This window comes from Eschrichtius robustus, chromosome 13 (genome assembly GCF_028021215.1).
Source record: "Eschrichtius robustus isolate mEscRob2 chromosome 13, mEscRob2.pri, whole genome shotgun sequence".
NCBI classification, from domain to species: domain Eukaryota; kingdom Metazoa; phylum Chordata; class Mammalia; order Artiodactyla; family Eschrichtiidae; genus Eschrichtius; species Eschrichtius robustus.
The window spans coordinates 49,678,466-49,692,393 of record NC_090836.1 but is presented as its reverse complement, the minus strand read 5'-3'; the positions used below and the strand labels follow the sequence as shown (position 1 = coordinate 49,692,393).

The 13,928-nt window shown below is 36.7% G+C and overlaps 1 protein-coding gene across 7 annotated transcripts in view; it reads right to left on the bottom strand.

Annotated features, from left to right (window-relative positions):
* SLC16A7 (solute carrier family 16 member 7) overlaps positions 1-13,928 on the bottom strand; it is a 174,901-nt gene that overhangs the window by 130,476 nt on the left and 30,497 nt on the right. Inside the window, exon 1 of one of the 7 annotated variants that reach the window (XM_068559830.1) lies at positions 6,764-6,866. The exons of the other annotated variants lie outside the window; for them this stretch is intronic. The gene's annotated coding sequence lies outside the window, so the exon portion shown is untranslated. Of the gene's footprint in view, positions 1-6,763; positions 6,867-13,928 lie in introns of those variants that run through there. 7 annotated transcript variants of the gene reach the window in all.

Here is a 13,928-nt window from a genome sequence, read left to right as displayed (position 1 = left end):
TATCCAAGGTTCCGTATCCACAGATTCAACCAACCACAGGTTGTGTAGTGCTCTAGTATGTATTTATTGAAAAAAATCCCTGTAGAAGTGGACCAGCGCAGTTCAAACCCCTGTTGTTCAAGGGTCAACTGTAAAAATAAATAAATAAACGAACATATACCAAAAAATTTTTCTATACAAATGTTGCCCTCAGTGTTTTCTTCAACAAGAAACCTTTTTAGACTTCTCAATTTGCCCATGTAAGTCATTTTTCATACACGCGGCTCCTCTCAAAAAACCTGTACAACAGAAGTTTAAAGGTTTCTGAGGAGACTTTGCCTAAGCGCCAAAATATTCTTTTTAAAATTTTCTTTTTTTTTTTTTTTTTCATTTTGAGAAGACATTTAGAATATCAGGCTCTCTATTAGGTTGCCAAGATGAAAGGGGTATTTTCAGTTGTTAATACACAGCAGCACTTGTTTTTGATAGGGGCTGCCAATGACTTTCATTACATCTGTCAGTCAAATGGTAAAAAAGAAAAAAAAAATCATTGAAATAAATCCTACACAATTGCAAACATTTGGCATGATAAATGGCTTTAGTAGCCAACGGTGGCATGGATCCTTGTGTTATCTGGGTAGATGGAATCCAAGAGTATTTTAGAGAAAGCACTACATTATTTTCAGAATCTCAGTCATTTAATTTCTTGTAGCAGATGAAAAGAACAATCTCCATGTTTGGAAAAATGAAATTCTAAGGTGTTTTCTTCTGTCAGAGTGCAGAGTTCAAGTTAACGTGTTATTTCCAATGACAAAAAAGGGACAGTCACCAAAATTTAAATAGAACGTATAAGTTGCAATCATGAAATCCACCCTCCCCCAAAAGTCAAATATTAGAAACAAAGAGTAAATCACAAATTTCCTTTCGGTCTGCTTACAAATTGCGTAAGTCTAATGCCTCCTTCATTTCTAGCAGTATTTCTGAGTTTCCTTACAAGCATTTCAATTTGGCACAAGGCTGAGATATGGGTTAGCATCTGCTGATGGTGCTGTAAGTAGAAATGTGAATTTTAAGCCCATGATGAGAATGAGCCAGTGACAATGGCTGCCATTCTTTGCTGGCAACACTGTCTTCTCCTAGATCACTTTGGTCATACAGCATGGTTTCAACTCCCTCACTATCACAAAGAGTTTGTGTTGTAGTTTTGGGTTGTTTTTGTGTTTGTTTTATTGCATATAAACAGTAATATCTGTAAGAACATTATAAGAGGAGGAATAAGACAGGAGCTCAACAATACACTGTAGCAAACAAAAACTAACAGAGCAAACTAAAGACTAATTTCCAGGATAGGGAATGATAAAATCAAAGAAGGACGCTAAGAATTGCAAGAGCATTATGAAAAATTAGCTTTCAAATCCTGGACCAAGTCTTGGAGTTGCTAAGAATCTTTGGAAAACAAAACCAACATATTTTTTAAAGGCTTCAAGGTCAGAGCCCATGAGCCTAAAGGATTATAAAATTTGGTCAGGTGTGTATTACTGAGTTGATACTTCCCAATGATAGATAAAAACTGGATTGGATTGCAAACTACCAAATCAGTATTTGAAGCTGAAAACAGAACTATGCTAATTCAGATCATGTCAACAACCAAGGTATAATGCAACTCATGTATTAATAGATAAGGTACAGAAATATGAACACATGAACATACTTTTGCTGTTCTTATAATTTGATATTCATACAAGTACTTAATACTATGTTTCCTATGTTAATTATAAGCAAACACAGCTATCAGAGATTCTAGTACACTTTTTTAGAAACGTATAAACTTTTTTTTCTAAAAGATTATCATGGAAGAGGTTTCAATATTTATAGTTGATGTACGGAGAAACTATTTAAGTAATGCTTAATTCTAAGAGATCCAAGAATTACTTGCAGAACATTTAAGAATTAAGAGTCAGGATCTGTCTTTTCTTGGGCCAACCACTAACAAGCTATGTGAATTTGGAAAATTTAGTTAACCTTCTGAAAGTCAACGTTTCTTCCTTTCCAAAATAGAAATACTTCATAGGTCATTGAAATAATAAAATGATATACTACTTGCAGACAGCTTAGCACTTGATAACACATAGCACTATCAATTATATTTTTTTCAGAAAAAGGTATTAACCCACTGAAATACAACAGAAAAGGAAGTACTATTAAAAACTTTATTTTTAAAATTCTTCTTCCATCCAGAATTGTAGTTCCTATAAAATAAGAATCACAAGATTGGAAAATAATGGCAACTTAAAACAAAAAGGCAATGACCACGATAATAGAATACATTCCTATTTTTAGGGGAATGCCAAGACAGTAAGAAGAAGGAGGAAACGGAGAAATAGAATGATAAAAGAGCAGGGAGGCAAAGAGGCGGAAATGACTAGTCACTATAAAATATCAGATTATTATTGTATTAAAAGTATTTGGGGAAAAAATTCTCTTGTCCCCAAATGCATTCTGTTAGTGTCCTTTGAGCCCGAGACATGTATGTGGGTATTACAGATTACAGATTAACATTTAGTGGTATCCTAAGTTTATGCACTTTTAACAGTTTTTAATATTTGTGACACATTTCTTCCTTTGTCTTCCAATGTGCACCCAAAAAGATCAGAATGGAAGCTGCTTCTTTTACTAAGGGCAATCTGAGGTTGAAACAAAGATAACCTTTCTACTAAACCAGAAAAGACCACATTTACAATTGTGCGGTGTGACTTGGTGATAGTTTCTTCTTTAATACTCAAAAGGTAGAAGCTGACTATTTTTATTTTTAAATGTTACGTTTACTGGTTTTTTTTTTTTTTTTTTTAAAGATTTATTGATTGATTGATTGCTATGTTGGGTCTTCGTTTCTGTGCTAGGGCTTTCTCTAGTTGCAGCAAGCGGGGGCCACTCTTCATCGCGGTGCGCGGGCCTCTCACTATTGTGGCCTCTCCTGTTGCGGAGCACAGGCTCCAGACGCGCAGGCTCAGTAGTTGTGGCTCACGGGCCCAGTTGCTCCGCGGCATGTGGGATCTTCCCAGACCAGGGCTCGAACCCGTGTCCCCTGCATTGGCAGGCAGATTCTCAACCACTGTGCCACCGGGGAAGCCCCAAAGCTGACTATTCTTAACCATGGTCTCCATTTTCTATATAAAGAAATGAGCAAAGAGGTCAGTGGTACTCGACTAGCACAGATCCATTTTGGAAATAGGAACAAAATTTTCTAAGTTTTCAAAATCAGGAATTATTTTCTCACAATCTACATATTATCTGAAAAATAATGTCAGGTCTATGCGCTCAGAGAGTAACATTTGGATTAACACAGTGTGTTTGATGCTACATGAAAACTGAAATCTCTCTTAAATCCATGCAATCAAATTCATAATATAATACATATCCGAAGTGGGTACTTCTTGTTAAATTAATTCAACAGGGAGGCCGTTAGACTGTGGTGGCTGTAATGCTGTGGAGGTCTATGTACGCAAACCAAAATCTATGCTTGTAAGTGCCTCACGGTTATGAAACCAAAACACTAAAGACAACCAATCACAAGCAGCCAATAGGCTGTAAGCCGTAGCCAGCCAACAACTTCCTTACTTTGCTTCTGCTTTTTCTCTATAAAAGTGTCTCCTAGGCTCCTGTTGGTGGAGCACTCCTAACCTCTTCTGGTTTGGTGCTAATTCCGATAGCTTTTTGCTCAAATTCTTAAGAATTTTAATATGCCTCAGTTAATCTTTTAATATACCCATTGTCTCTTCAGCTGAATTTGCCCAGCACCCCTATAATTCTGAGAGTAACAACATCCAATAATAAATTCCTATTTTGTACACATGTTTTGTCACCAAATATAAGAGAAGCACATAGTCTAAATGTTCTGTAGAATAACTTAATCAGAAAAGGCCTGGAAAAATTTTGTTCCATACATTAGCAAAAAGAGGATGATTATTTAACCTCAAACTTCAATAATGAAGATTTTTCTAAATTAAAATTTGTCCTATTTGATTGTTTCTTGATATTAATGCTAGGGAAAATAAGTTCATTTGAGGAAAAAGGAAGTATTCGTGTTTAATTTCTTGGAAGTATCATAATTCTACATAGATCTTAATTTAGAAATTATACAGTTTTGATCATTTTACCGCGTGGCCTCATGAAGCTTGAGCTTCATTTATTTGAAAACTGTTTAATCAATTTTTAATAGAAAAAAATAAATTAAAACCTAAGGAGAACAAAACTCACATTCAGCATACCCTACACAATTATTTCAGAGTAAGTGCTTTTTGATTGAAATTTGAGAAGTAACTGTTTAAATATTTAAATATCTACTGAAGACAAAAATACTTCTAAGTATGCACTTAAGATGAATCTTTCTGAGTAACACTGATTTCTAGTATGTCATTATTAACATATGTAAAGAACCTAGAACAGAAATGTTTGAGTGTTTAAGAGTTTCTAAGTATGGTATATAGGCTTCCTACTTCAAAAAAAGGATATAATGATACACCATCGGAAAATTCACCAGCTTAAATATATGGGAAATCTAAAGGATTCTCTCAGGAAATATTTTTCCTGATGGATAGATGAATCAAGTCACAAACATTCCCTTTGCCACCTCTGGATTACACAAAAGTCTTTAGTTTCCATATCCATAAAATTAGAAACCATCTGAAGTGTAGGTAGGTTTCAGGAAATTATAACACAACTCCTCACAAACTCTTCATGAAACTTCCTATTGCATACTTGACACTTGGATTTTCAACTGTAAAATGAGTTTCAAACTGCTGAAAAATGCATGAATTTATTTCTAAATTATTAAGTGAAAAAATGCTGTGCAAGTAATTAATTAGTAAAGGACGTTTTAATATTCTCTAATGGTAAAAGTATTAGACTGTGCTCTCATTTATTGCACTGCATGATTTGTAATGTGTTCTACCACAAGCTCACTTTGTATATAAAACTGAGGAATTTGTTTCAGCCGGATTGCCAATGGAAAGAGAATTGAGGAAATAAGTCACAAAGGCAATGTTAATAAGGGGCAGAAATTCAAGCTCTGATAGTACATTCTGTACCTGGATATAGCAGAGAACTTTCCAATTAGAGCCAACAAGTAGAAGGCTGATAACTCCAAGCTGAGATTTATAGGGAGAGGTCAGCAGCATGTAATGAGAATTTGGAGCACATATATCCAGCTGTAACACCTTTCGTATAAGTATAGCTTCTAATGGCAAAAGCTAATGGCTCCATGACAATAATAAATAATAGTGAGAGAATATTCTAGCCTCAGGCCTCAGAAAAAGAATGGGTGGCATTGTACGATTTTCACTAACACTACCTGAAGGAGGACTTCTAAAGGGGTAGTTTCATTCTCCTAAGAGCATTAGCTGCACTAGAATATGGGAAATAACAATAGGCAAGAAACAACCTTTTAGTTGAATTCCCTCCTTTCCTCAATGGAATTTACATCCAGGCATGTCCTTGCTGGAAAGAAAGGAGGAAGGAAGGAAGGAAGGAAGGAAGGAAGGAAGGAAGGAAGGAAGGAAGGAAGGAAGGAAGGAAGGGAGGAAGGAAGGGAGAAAGGAAGGAAGGGGGGAAGGGGGGAAGGGAGAAAGGAAGGAGGGAGGGAGGGAAAGAAATCCCTGCCCAGGTTCCCATCTCTCACTGTATACCATGCAATAAAAATGTAAAAGTAAATAACACTTAAAAGCATTAGAATTCACTTCTTTGTGTGTGCACCTACCAGGACAGTCTTGGAGCACTCACAACGTGTACGATGTGTATGCGGACACCTGGAGTTGTGCCCTGCACAACCTACAAGGTCATTTACAGGCAGCCCTGAAGCAATATTTAAGAACATGTACTCAGGAGTTGGCAGATCTGGAATCAAGTGATCCTAACCGTATGACTGTGGGCAAGTTAATGAAACTGGTTAAGTTTAGTTTCCATATCCATAAAATGGAGATAATAATATTAGCCACCACCAAAGGTTATTGGAACAATAAATGCAAATAAAACACATAGGACACTACCTGGTAGATGTTAGTGAGCTATAAAACTCTACTGTTGTTATTATTATCACATACCAACTTTTGTGGTTAAGTGCCACAAACATATATGGAGCTATGTGCTGTTGACACATTATTGAATGTGAGACACCTGGAATTTCAGGCTTTAAACTCTATTGCTAAACATTAATTAACCATATCACTTGTATTTAACCCCTACCATGAAAATACACACAATATTACGTGCCTTTGTGATCTCATAGTAACTCATATGGTTAGTAGTCCACTAGGGTCTGATGTATCTGCAATCCTGGCAACCACGCTGCACAAACTGCACAATACCCAGTGCCACAGCTTCCCCAGAGCCCAAGAAAACAGAATAGAGTAGAATTGATAACAGCAAATATAAGCACAGTGACGTATTAACCAAGAAGACAGCCTAATTTTGTAAAAAGAAAAGAAAGTACAAGCACGCTGTAGACTTTTTTTGAGCATTTGTATGAGCACCAGGAAAACATACTTGGAAGTCTTGTCATATCGACCCCAAGATTGACAGCAGAATTATTATTCTTCAGTGCAGCCAAGGCCTAGAAGTCAGGTATATTATTAACAGCAGAATGGATCCTTCACCTTCAGGTAACTTTCACACAAACCCTTGTCTCTTCCTAATGCCAATGCCTATCAGCCCATTAATCACAGCAGCTTCTTCCCACAGCTCTCTCTTCAAATCTTACTCCCCAAGTGTGTCTCAGCCCAAACTGTACCTGTATTTAGTTGCTACCTTTCAGTTGAATTCCATCACACTGCTGGCTGCTCCTCTTGGCATTTTACAAATGAAAAAGAAATCTGCTGCGTTATTCCAGTTAAGACTGCAGTGTTTCTTAACCTGGGAGGTTTTTGGAGACTTATTTGGCTGTCACAACTGGGAGGGTGTTACTGGCTTCTAGTGGATGGAGGCAGTGCCAGGACTGTGGCAGGCATGGGAGGTGCCTGGGGCTCAAAATTTAAGGAGGCACTCACTCACCCTTAGGGTCACCCAGACACAAGATTAAAGCTCACAGGGCCCTGGGAGTGAGTGCCTCCTTAAAACCATGGCTTACCTGCCTCCCTTGCCTCCCTCTAATCCCAGTCCTGGGTTGAGGCCAGGGTTGCCTCTAAACATCCTTATAAAAGGGATTATCCAATCCAAGATACCCATAATACTGAGGCTGAGAAACCCAGACTGGTTTAAAGAATCTAAAGAAGATCAGGGTTGGAAACATGATTCCCTCCCTTTTCCACTTTAGGTTACAAATTTAAAATCACACTCTGTTAAATCTAACGTCTCTCATAGTGAAATAATACCAAATTCTACCATGTAGCTTTAATCCATTTTACTCCCATCCACATAGCCTACAATGAAGTTCAATGAATTCGACCCTTTCCTTCCTGGCCTTTGTACTTAGGCCCCAGCCTTCCCTCTGCTGGTGCATCTCTCACTCACCCTGTTTACCTCTAAGGCGCAGATGCAAGGGTACCTTCCCATCAAAATGTGACTCCTCCCTTCTCAGATCTGTTTCTCTCTCCTGTGTATCTTTCTCTGTAACTTATATTACACTATAGTCATTTATTTGCCTTTTTAATTCTCCCTATCCCTGACCTACCTTCCCCCACCCACACATATAAACATGCACACAAATACACACACACTGACTTAACCTCCTTACAGTCATGAATCAGGTTTTCTTTATATTTACTTTCCCGAGAACCTCTATGTAGAACAGTGCTTTGAACATGTAGAGAACTCAATATATGTTTTAACTGGATCAACGAGGCAGTTATATACAATAATACATAATAGCATGAACCATAATGTTTCCTGTTGGCTATCTGAATCTAAATATAACACTGCGTTACTAGGCCTTGTCGAATCCAGTACCAATTTTCTTCTCCTGGCAGATGTGTCCATCTATTTCAAGTTTGAGATCCCAGAATTCTTGAGGTTTGTGTTCAGTAGGTAACTGACTTGACATTTTGCTATAAACAAAAGCACAGAATGGAATGTATTTTCTTCCCAAAGACCTGTTCTAACAGCAGAAGAGCTTATGTCTTTGCCTGAGCTATGAGCCTAAACTCAGGAAGAAAATAAATCCAATTCCTAATAAAAGCTGAAGAAATAGCCTTGTAGTATGTCAAACTCTTCAGGAAGCCAAACTGATGCAGCATGAAAACACGTTTCCATCACTCTCTACCTCACCCTCAACCTTAAAACTAGTCTGAATTCAAAATTTCTAATTTTGAATTTTAACCAAAAATGAACTGACTACCTAAGTAATTAATACATAGCTATAAATATCTTCTATTGAAAAAGGATACAATACACATACAATCAAATTTCCCAGCTATTTGTCCTCGAAACAAATGTCTTATATACTTAGTTTCTAAATATGTGATTTGACAAAAAGGAAATTGAAGGCTTTCCCTCATGGATACCAAGAAACCACTGATTTTAATCATTTAATCCTCTTATCAGAGAATTAGCTTAATGTTTAACTAGCACCTGGAAAGATGCAATTCTGATCTTACAAGTTTATTACGAAACAGTTATCATGAAAAAATCATTGAAGATTAAATGCATGTATATTCCATAAACATAACTTTCAAAACTCGAGGTAACAGAACTACTATGTTAAGTTTTCTCATAGTGCTAGCTGATTCTATGCTAAGTAAGAATCATTTTCACTGTTTAGTCCATAGCCATTAGTTGGGAGAAAGGAGCTGACTTATTTGGAGCACTCAGTATAAGCCAAGTAACCTCTATGTGTGTTTCTTTCAACAGCTGTAACAATCCTGCTAAGAGAGGTTTCACCACCTGCCTTTTGCAGATAAGGAAACAGCTCCGAAGAGGTTTAGCAAGGTGCCAATTTTCATAACACTGGTAAACAGTGCTTCTTAAGTATTATCTTCCAACTGTGTCAAAATACTGCTATCTGAAGAATGTTCTGTATTACATTTTAACCTATGAAAGGCAGAAAATCTGCTCATATTTTGAGTGTTCCACTAGAGAACCAATATATGCCACTTGATGTTAAGCATAATAACGTTCAAGGTAAAGCAAGGACTATGAGCTTCCCAAAGAGGAAATGCACCCCGTCAAGGAAAGAGACCACAGCAGGGAGCCATCATTCTGCTGGAGTATCAGTGGTGTATAAAAAGAGAAGTCTGGGAGAGCCATGAGGTATCACAATTCCCACAAAGTTAATCCGGTTCTCACTCCTTTGTCCCTTGTTTCAACAATTGATGATTTGGGCCTTACGGTGTATGACACTTTAGTGACTATTGCATAGCATAGAAAGGTGTAAACATGTTTTTCTTCAGAAAGTTTACATGCAATGCATAGAAAGTTGAAAAGTAAGATAATATATGAGTTCCAAAAACATTATTCAATCAGGGAATGCTATGAAAATTCAAAAGGGAAAACAGATTATTCTAGCTGGGGTCATCAGGATAGGCAGTATTGAAAAGGGTGGAATTTGAACTGCCCTTGAAGGACAGGCTAAATATTAATAGATACAGACTGCAAAAGAAAATATACTAAATTCAGAGATCAAAAGTTTGGATGCAGAAAGGCATACCAGCATATTTGGGAAATGACAATAAAATTTGAAGTTGAAGAAATTCTACATAGGCACACATTCTTAAATGCTTTGTAGCAGAAGGTTTTTATAGCAACAACTTATAAATACCATCAACTACTTCCATTTTAAAGTTGCTCATAAAAATGAATTTATTTTCTTTCATTTTATTACTTATGAGTAGATAATTTTTGTAGTTTAACATGTAATAGGTACACTGGTCATAATATAATATTTTAAACAAGTACGAGAAGAGCATATCATTTTAATAGTTAAGCATATAGCTTCTGGATAGAAAATTTGATTATCATTTGAGAAGTCTGAGTTCTCCAAGTATTGTTCTATCACTGTATAATGCTGAAATGGAGACAGATAGATACAGTTAGATGAAAAATGTTATGGACTGAATGTCTCTGTTCCCCCCAAATTCCCAATGTGAGGCTATTAGGAGGTAGAACCACTAGGAGGCAATTAGGGTTAGATGAGGTCATGGGTGGGGTGGTCCTCAGGATGGGATTAGTGCCCCTATAAGAAGAGACCAGAAAACCATATCTATCTATTCCCTCTCCCTTTCCTGCTCCAGCTCCCAATCTCAGTCACACGTGTGCATGCATCATGGGAGGACACAGCAAGACAATGGCCATCTGCAAGCCAGGAACAGGGCTCATGCCAGAAATCAAATTAGCCAGCACCTTGATCTTGGACTTCCCAGCTTCCAGATTTGTGAGAAATAATTGTCTGTTGTTTAAGCCACCTGTTTATGGTATTTTATTATAACAGCCTGAGCTAAGACAGATAAATAGGTAAGTAGACCAACTAACAAACAAATTGTTATATAAATGAAGATAGAGAAGAGTCTTTTGAGAATCAATGTAGTCTTAAAAAGTTATTTATATCTCTAACCTAAGTATGGGAAAATTTAATCTGAATGCTGGGTGGGACATTAATTAATTGATTCATTTATTTATTCAGTTATTATTTACTGAGGACATCCCATATGGTAGGCCCTAAGCTAGGTGCTGGGTTAAAATATACACACACACACGAAGAAATGATGTGTTTTTCTCCTCACTACATAGTGGAGGAGATAGACATATAAGCATATAATTACAGTCAAATGTGATAAAAGCTACAGCAGGGGTAGATTAAGTTCCTATGAAAGCAATAAATGCTTCCTATGGGACTCTGGCATGATTTCATAGAGGAAATGAGAATTGAACTGAGGCATGAAAGACATTCAGTTGGAGAAGAAGAATAAGTCATTTCAGATACAAAGAGCAGAATGTTCAAAGGTATGATTCCTGATGTAGCAAACGATGGCCCTGAATCATTGGATGCTTGTTCAGAAGGAGCAGGAATCGAGGCTGGAAACATACGATGGTGCTTGACAGCAAAAGGAAAGCTAAGGATCACAACAGTAAAGGGAGGTCTCTATAGGTTTTTAAGCATGAGAAAGATATGATCAGATGTGTTTTTCAGTAAAATTGCTTTGAGGGCAATGGGGAGAATTACAAAGTGCAGGGAAGAACTGCGGAGTAGTTCAGGTAGAAGATGGTAAAGTTACCGACTAAAGCAGTGGCAACAAGAATGGGAAGAAATGTTGGATTCAAGGATATAGCTTGAGTCTTAAGGGTTTGATGAAAATGTGGTTGTACTAGATGGTAAGAAATGTCAAGAAGGACCTTGTGTTCCCAGTGTGGAAGACTGGGTGGATATTAATGGATTTCCAATACTGGCACAGTATGAATGGAAGAACATCATACAGGCAATGGCCATGCAGGACTGCAGCAAGGGATCAGTCAGGGTAAGGGCTGTAGGCTCAGAAACCACCAGCTTAGAGGGCGGAGCTGAAACTCTGAAGACAGACATGTCACTGAAATTATGAGCAAGGAAAGAAAAACAGCAGAGGTTTTGGAAATAAACAGTGTTAGGTGATAGAAAAAGCAAAGTCTGGGAAAAAGACCAAGGCAGGGAGGGAGATTGTCTAAATGTACAAAAATGTAAAAAAAGAGCAGGAACTGATTAAAGATGACAAATTTATCCAGAGAAAGTCCCCATATTTAATCTTACTTTCTCTGAAGCTTTGTGAGCAAAAATATTTCATTACTTCAAGGTAAGAAGTTTTTCCTCAGGAAGCTAAAGTTTCTCTCTAGAAAAAGTAATGACAAACATCAGACGTAAAGATAAATAAATAAAAATCAAAAGATTGGTACACTCACATATATAGATAACTGCATGATAACACGGTTTACATAAGAAATGGATTTGCACTTTATACAGTGCAAGAACTCTAAACAGTGGCCTATCAAATTTTATGAACTTCTGAAGGAATTTATTTAAATTTTTCTAATGAAACAAAAAAAGAATGGATTTTGGTTCCGTAGTTGATGTTGTGACATAATGCCACAGGAAATTACTTCTGGTTTAAATCACGAACTGTGCATAAATTCTCTTGGGTTCCAGGTCAATGTATGAAGCACAGCATGGTGTAAGTGATATGAGACCTATGGGGGAATTGCAAGATTGGCTTCCTTTTTAATGAGGGAAAAGTTTTATTTACAAGATAACTCAGCTGAAGTAATAACATGAATTAATTTATACACTCTGCATTTAAAGGTCAAGTACTTTCAAGCACTTCTCTCCATGTTCTTGAGACTAGAAAAAAACCAATATTAAATAACATTTATAAATGTTATAAGAACAAAGTCTCTTGTTGGTACACACTGAACTCCCATATAACATATATTCAGATGGAAAGTTTAAACATGTTTTATTCAGTGTCAAAGGAGTTAAAACTGTCCTTGTTCCAATTTATATCCCTTTTGCTTTTACCAGACTTGCTTTCCCTGTTTTTAATCTGGCCAAGTTGTCATCAGCTGTGAGCCTGAATCCAGAGGCAAAATTCTGAGCTCAGGAGCACCCTCTAACACACTGCCAGCAGTATATTCATTTCTGTGACAGGACTGGTTGCTGGCAAGCAGCAGGAACTCCTATGTTTGAGTCAGGCTCTTTCTCCTGCGTATCTGTTATGTGACTGTGAGTCACTTACAGTCCCTCAGTTGTATTCATCCGTAAAATGGAGAGAATTATCGCATTGATCCACCTCACTGAATTAACGAGATGAATCAATGAAAACACTGGGTTGATCGTAAAAGACTGTACAAATGAAATCATGGTTAGTTTTATTTATTCATTTTTAAGTTACCAAGGGCCTGGAAATAACCCAGAACATACCTGCATGTACTAATCTGTGGGGAATTAGGTTGAGTCCAGACCTTCACTTTTATGTTACATGCTCTTCTCTTAAGAAACAAACAAAGCAATCAAAAAAAAAAAAAAGCCAAAAAACAAAGAAACCTGAGGAACTTAAAAGGACAGTGAATATGATTCCTTGAAATGTTTAAGGTTTTCCTAGAAATATTTAGGAAAAGAATGACACTTTCTTCTGTAAAATGCTCATGATTCTACCCCTATAATCTGTAATTACACCTACTAACATATTCTGCTTTTACCTCCTTTTTGCTCCTCCCATATAATATAGTGTTTCATACACAGCAGATTGTCAATAAGCATATGATTAATTGCAACAGGAAAATTTCCAGGTGTAACATGTTACATAATATAGCTCAGTCAATGTAATTTTTTAAATACATCTGTCCCTCTACAAATGCCCCAATTTCTTTCCTTTTAATGGCTGAGTAATATTCCACTGTATATATGACTAGAGACTGTCATACAGAGTGAGGTAAGTCAGAAAGAGAAAAATATCGTATATTAATGCATATATGTGGAATCTAGGAATATGGTACAGATGAACCTATTTGCAAAGTAGAAATAAAGACACAGACATAGAAAACAAACGTATGGACACCAAGGGGAGAAGGGGGGGTTGGGATGAATTGGGAGATTGGGATTGACATATATATACTACTGTGTATAAAATAGATAACTAATGAGAACCTACTGTAGAGCACAGGGAACTCTACTCAATGCTCTGTGGTGATCTAAATGGGAAGGAAATCCAAAAAAGAGGGGATATATGTATACATAGAGCTGATTCACTTTGCTGTACAGCAGAAACTAACACAACACTGTAAAGCAACTATACACCAATTTAAAAAAAAAAACTGTCTCTTTAGGTAACAATTCTACCATTCAAGTATATTTTTTATATAAAGCAAACTATATTAAAAAATGTTTTTCCCAAACTGACAAATTGTTTTGTTTCTATTTCACCAATCTATATTAGGCACATTTGCTACTGCCTTCCTTTCTTTCAGTCTGCTTCTCAATGATGATAAAGGAACATACCTAG